A 6,502-nucleotide genomic window follows, 5' to 3' on the forward strand; every position below is an offset into this window, starting at 1 on the left:
GTTAAAAGAAAACCAAATTATGAAATAGGCTGGTTTCATAATTGACCAATGATCATTTCACATAGACTCTATGCCTTCCACTTTACAAACGATGATTTTCCGTTATAACTATAAATCAAATGATGTTTTTTATTCACCTAATTCATTATAAAGTTTATTTAACAGCTTTAAAAAATTCGAAATTGAAATGGATAGTCTAGGGAACATACTGTATAATACGCGACTACGCGATTTTCCTAAAGACCTAATGATAAATAGACAACTACCTTGCTGTATTTCCTCGGGCCTGACCGTAAGATACTTTCCTCTCGTCTCTCTTCATAATGAATAAAACTCAGGATAGCTTCAAGCTTTATGGAGACACAGACCTTCTATCTTAAATAAAATATTAAAATAAAATAATAAATAATAAAATAAAATAAAAGATTATACCAGTGATATAATTTCATACTATAACAACACAAAAATATCATTTCAGGCGTTAAAAACTGCATCATTATGCTAGAAAACATACATATATAATCATACAATAGGTTTAATGGACAATGGGTTTAAGTATTTAAAAAGATATTTACCACGTTAGTCCTCGAATTCTTAGCACAATAACATTATAAATATATGAATACAATTTTTACAACTCTACTGAAAGAAAAACTGAGCGGGTACCATGCAAGTTTCTTGCGCATGCGTAGTTAGGATAATTCACTAGAAAAAAACCAGTTTCATCTTCCAGCATCTTCATCTTGAAAACAGGGATGAATATTGGTTAAAACAGGGGTGCATTATAGACTTTAATAACGAAGCATGTGCTTGCGTAACATTGTATCAACTATCAATGTACTCTACTGCATATAATTTGTGAACATTTACGTGATTTGTACACTTTGAACTCACTTTCAGGCTGAAAGGGACTGAAAAAATTCATACCGCAAGATTCTCTAAATTCCCCTGTGATATATATTCTATTCTCTTTGATATATCTGCAGTGCATAGGAGTGGCAAGGGACACGAAAGTGAAGACCTACAGGGGCTTGGGTATTTTCTTGTCCTAGCTATGTAACAATGTTATTAAACGTTTTGGAGTGTAACAAAAGAGCCTTTTACCTTTAAAATAGATTAATTTTAATGGTATAAAGATTATGACCATTAGAATAAGATAAGGCTAATTGTTACTATTCTTCACTTAATAGTTCTCATGTTTATTGCAACACACTGTAGTATATTATGAAACCTAAGAATTTAAACAGTTTCTTCACTTTTTGATTAAATAAAGGATTTTTCCTTGAACTTACAAAACTGTAATTGTTTATTGTTTAAACTCTTTGATGTTTCTTAAAATCTTAAAATGTTTTGAATCAAATAGTTTTCTTTTTAAAAAGCCTTATTCCAAGGTTTCATTCCTTGAAAGTACATCAAAGAGAGGCGAGTTAATTTTTCTTAATCTTAAACTTTAAACTCTTATAAGGACTGTCAGCATAATTTCAAGTGATCCATTATGCAAATGCAAACCCTTAAAAGCTTTGTCTGATCAAGTATGAATTAGATATTCATGTTTTTTTTTTGTTTATTTAAACTATATATTTCCATTCTTGGTTTCTCTGCAAAAGGGAAATGCGCAATTTTCTTGTTCATAAGAAGCAATAAACACACTAAAATAAACAGAAAATCAGAAAAATATTGTTATCTTTTACATTTTAGATCAGATTAAGGGTTCAAGGGTAACTCACGCACCTCTGCCCCTTTAGTAAAAGTAAATTCAACCTATATGAAGCATAAATTCTGACCGCGTCAGCCTTGTTGCACTGGCTAGTCCTGACCATAGCTAGGTTCAGTACAAAATGGGACCGGAAAGGTTGACCCGGCTTGGAAATTCAAGTGTACTACGGCTGCCCGTGAACATTGAAAATCATGCATTGCTTTCTTTGCATGAAGGGTCACTTGAAATAACGCTTACAGCCTCTTTAAGAATGTTGAAAAGGGTTGGAATGTGGCCAAAAACCAATAACCCACACTGAACTATCCACAGAGAGAAGTATTCTGTTTCTTTTATTTGAAATCAAACGTGTTTTCGTCTATATTTCAACAATCTTTAAACTTACAGATTTGTTTATTCTATACTTTTTCATTCAAAATCTATATACGAACAAAAAGTTATTTAAGAAAAAAGGCTATAAAGTTATGTATAAGGGGTCAAATTGTGATCGGAAGTCACAGCTTTCTGAAATATTGACAGAACCGTTAAATCCACTTGAACCGGCAAAAAAGTTTTTGAAAATATCTTTGTAAACTTTTTAAACTAAGATATTTTTAGAAACTGGGATTTTTTCTCTGACTTGATGAAATGAGGACTTTTCACAAGTTTTGTTTTCCAAGTCAGTTGTTAATTTCTTTGCATGGATTCAGCATGCCTATTAATTTACCATTAGCTCAATTTTTGCTCTTTTGCTCATTATTAAGCAAATTGTTGATACAACTTTATGTACAGAATAATGTGATATAAAGAAAAAACAGATTAGTAAATGGCCAAATTAAATTTTTTAATCCATATAAATAACTTTACTATTTGTTACTCATGTTGAAATCCTTATTGGATATTACAAACTTATACTTTTTGATCAGACAGAATTCATTGTTTGAAATATATAAGAGAGAGCAGGTTTAAAAAGTCAGAATTTGTAGAAAAATTCAAATCCTTAATTTTAAATATTTTTTTTGTCTTAGGTGTAAGCGAATATGAAATTGAATTTAATTGTGTTTACAATATTTTTTATGTTCTTAAGTTCAGCTCTAACTAAACGCTACTTAGTTGAAACCATGGGTAAGATTTAGAAGTTGAAGGGGACTTTAAGCGTTAATTTCAAGTTAGCCTCGAGGTATAAATTGCAATACCAGATTTACAACGGTACCCCCGGTCTATTCGAGAAGATAACGTCGCTTTTCTGACAAGAAAACTGTTTAATTTCTCCATTGTTTCTTACATGGAAGAAAGAGCAACTCGCAGTTGCAGAGTTAAAAAAAAACTAAAAAAACATAATTCATAATTGATCAGACAAAGCTTTGAAAGGAAACATTGTATATCGGGCATTGTCATAATTGTACTAAGGTTCGTTTGAATTTACTAGAGGTACCTATTTTTATATTCTTTATCACGGTAAACTAGAAGTACCAATTTTTATATTCTATATCACGGTAAACTAGAAGTATCTATTTTTATATTCTTTATCACGGTAAACTAGATCTACCTATTTTTATATTCTTTATCACGATAAACTAGAGGTACCTATTTTTATATTCTTTATCACGGTAAACTAGAGGTACCTATTTTTAAATTCTTTATCACGGTAAACTAGATCTACCTATTTTTATATTCTTTATCACGATAAACTAGATCTACCTATTTTTATATTCTTTATCACGATAAACTAGATCTACCTATTTTTATATTATTTATCACGGTAAACTAGAAGTACATATTTCTATATTTATTATCACGATAAACTAGAGGTACCTATTTTTATATTCTTTATCACAGTAAACTATAGGTATGTCTATTTTAAATTCTTTATCACGATAAAATAGAAGTACCTATTTTAATATTCTTTATCACGGTAAACTAGAGCTACCTATTTTCATATTCTTTATCATGGTAAACTAGATCTACCTATTTTTATATTCTTTATCACGATAAACTAGATCTACCTATTTTTATATTCTTTATCACGATAAACTAGAGGTACCTATTTTTATATTCTTTATCACGGTAAACAAGAAGTACCTATTTTTATATTCTATATCACGGTAAACTAGAAGTATCTATTTTTATATTCTTTATCACGGTAAACTAGAGGTACCTATTTTCATATTCTTTATCATGGTAAACTAGATCTACCTATTTTTATATTCTTTATCACGATAAACTAGAGGTACCTATTTTTATATTCTTTATCACGGTAAACTAGAGGTACCTATTTTTAAATTCTTTATCACGGTAAACTAGATCTACCTATTTTTATATTCTTTATCACGATAATCTAGATCTACCTATTTTTATATTCTTTATCACGATAAACTAGATCTACCTATTTTTATATTATTTATCACGGTAAACTAGAAGTATCTATTTCTATATTTATTATCACGATAAACTAGAGGTACCTATTTTTATATTCTTTATCACAATAAACTATAGGTATGTCTATTTTTAATTCTTTATCACGATAAAATAGAAGTACCTATTTTAATATTCTTTATCACGGTAAACTAGAGGTATCTATTATTAAATTCTTTATCACGGTAAATTAGAAGTACCTAATTTTATATTCTTTATCACAGTAAACTAGATCTACCTATTTTTATATTCTTTATCACGGTTAACTAGAAGTACCTATTTTTTTATTTTTTATCAGGGTAAACTAGATCTGTTTTAATATTCTTTATCACGGTAAACTAGAAGTACCTATTTTTATATTCTTTATCACGGTAGACTAGAAGTATCTATTTTAATATTCTTTATCTTGGTGAACTAGAAGTGCATATTTCAATATTCTTTTTCACGGTAAACTAGATGTACCTTTTTATATTCTTTACCACGATAAACTAGAGGTACCTATCTTAATATTCTTTATCACGGTGAACTAGAAGTACCTATGTATATATTCTTTATCACGGTAAACTAGAAGTACCTATTTATATATTCCTTATCACGGTAAACTAGAAGAACATATTTTCATATTTTTTATCACGATAAGCTAGAAGTGCCTAATTTTATTTTCTTTATCACGGTAAACTAGTAGTACCTTTTTCATATTCTTTATCACGGTAAACTAGAAGTATCTATTTTCATATTCTTTATCACGGTAAACTAAAAGTCCTGGTTAAAAATTCCATCGAGCCTTGACTTTAGAACCCATTTTCATCCATTTAATGGAGATTTTCTATACATAGTTGTTATCTTTAATTTTTTTGATGGACAGTATTTTGAATATTAATGATATTAAAACGTTTACTCTATTTATGCCTGAGAGAGCAAAATATGATATTCTGATACAGCCAGGATGTTTTAAAGGATGTTTAAAGCAGTCCAAATTTGGTAAATGTTATGGCTAGGGCTTTTTTAAAAATCTTTTTCTTTAAATCATACTTTTAAACTTAAGTTGACGAATAAATGTTGAAATTTTTTTAAACATCAAAAACAATTTTTAATTCGTCTCCTAATTGTCAAAAAAAACACTGTATGATCAATGTATATAAATCCCCGATAGATTCTGAAACAGACCAAACCACTTTACAAATACATAGCAATAATTGAACTAAACACTCACCACTAACTCTAAATTTATAAACCCTATATCTTTGCAATCTGATCTTTTAGACTTTCTATATTTCACTTTATGACTCTAATAGATTAAATAGTTAAAGATACGGGAATTGAAAAATTATAATTCTGAGAAGTAATCTGTTCATTTAGCCTCCTGTGTCTTGCAGTCGATTGTTAGTTTGAATTTTCGGGAAGACTCCCTTTAATTTGTATATTTTAGAAGGCTGGGGACTATAACCAAAGATGGGGTCAATGTCCTAGGATGGTGAATTGGTGCTGAACTGCTGTCTGACTATCAGCTGGCTATAAATCAGCTGACTGATAATCAGCTAACTGATAATTAGCTGACTGATAATCACCTGACTAACATTCAGCTGACTGATAATCAGCTGACGGATAATCCACTGATTGCTTATCAGCTGACTGATAATCCACTGATTGCTAATCAGCTAGCCACTGATAAAAAAATGTAATTTAAATATATTTTATTCAATAAACAGTTTGCATTCTTAGACTTTTTGCAATGATAATCGACGAAACATATTAGAGACAAGAAATCACAATGTTCTTGCAAAAAAAAGGAATTTCTGACTAAGCTTAAAAATTGATGAAAGATTATTAAAAAAAGTTTTTTTTTGTTAAACTTCGAACAAATTCAACTTTATTCAACTTTATACTATATCAAACCTTTACAGAATTCCTGGATTCTGACAAATTTACCAAAACAGAAAATATTCAAAAAGTGGCACTAACAAGTTCTGTGGAATAATAACAGTCATCGGAAAAAATATTCTACAGCTATAGAGCATAATAATATGATTACATTATTAATATTTACTAATCGTAAAGTTCAAGCAAACATGTGTATTTCAATTAACAGTATTGAATTAAAATTTGCCCCTTTTTGAATCATATACATTTATTTTTTATTTTATCTCCTTTTGAACAATATTACCGAACCATGATTACAGTTGCCCTGAACCAAGAATAGTATTGTATATAGGGTTTCCACGAAATTGCTAAATCTTTTGCGCAAAATTTGCGCTATTTTCGCGCAAATTTGATTATTGCGAACTTTTGCGCTATTTTTGCGCATGAAACGCAATGAGTTTTGCGCGGTTTTGCGCTATTTATTTTGCGCAATTTGCGCAAAACCGGAAATATTTTTTGCGAAAGTTGCGCATG

The 6,502-nt window shown here is 29.5% G+C and overlaps 2 long non-coding RNA genes across 2 annotated transcripts in view; one reads left to right on the top strand and one right to left on the bottom strand.

Moving 5' to 3' along the window:
- Nucleotides 1–643, bottom strand: part of LOC111714887 (uncharacterized) — a 5,308-nt gene extending 4,665 nt beyond the window's left edge. The window contains exons 1-2 of the long non-coding RNA XR_002768114.1: nucleotides 576–643; nucleotides 267–375 (exon numbers count right to left, since the gene is read on the bottom strand). This is a non-coding gene — a long non-coding RNA (uncharacterized LOC111714887). The remainder of the gene's footprint in view (nucleotides 1–266; nucleotides 376–575) is intronic.
- A 1,653-nt stretch (nucleotides 644–2,296) lies between these two features.
- On the top strand, nucleotides 2,297–5,829 carry LOC111714888 (uncharacterized). The gene is made up of 2 exons (XR_002768115.1): nucleotides 2,297–2,818; nucleotides 5,538–5,829. It is a non-coding gene; the product is annotated as an uncharacterized LOC111714888 (long non-coding RNA).
- The last annotated feature ends 673 nt before the right edge of the window (nucleotides 5,830–6,502 follow it).

This window comes from Eurytemora carolleeae, unplaced genomic scaffold, assembly GCF_000591075.1.
Source record: "Eurytemora carolleeae unplaced genomic scaffold, Eaff_2.0 scaffold1258, whole genome shotgun sequence".
Taxonomy (NCBI): domain Eukaryota; kingdom Metazoa; phylum Arthropoda; class Copepoda; order Calanoida; family Temoridae; genus Eurytemora; species Eurytemora carolleeae.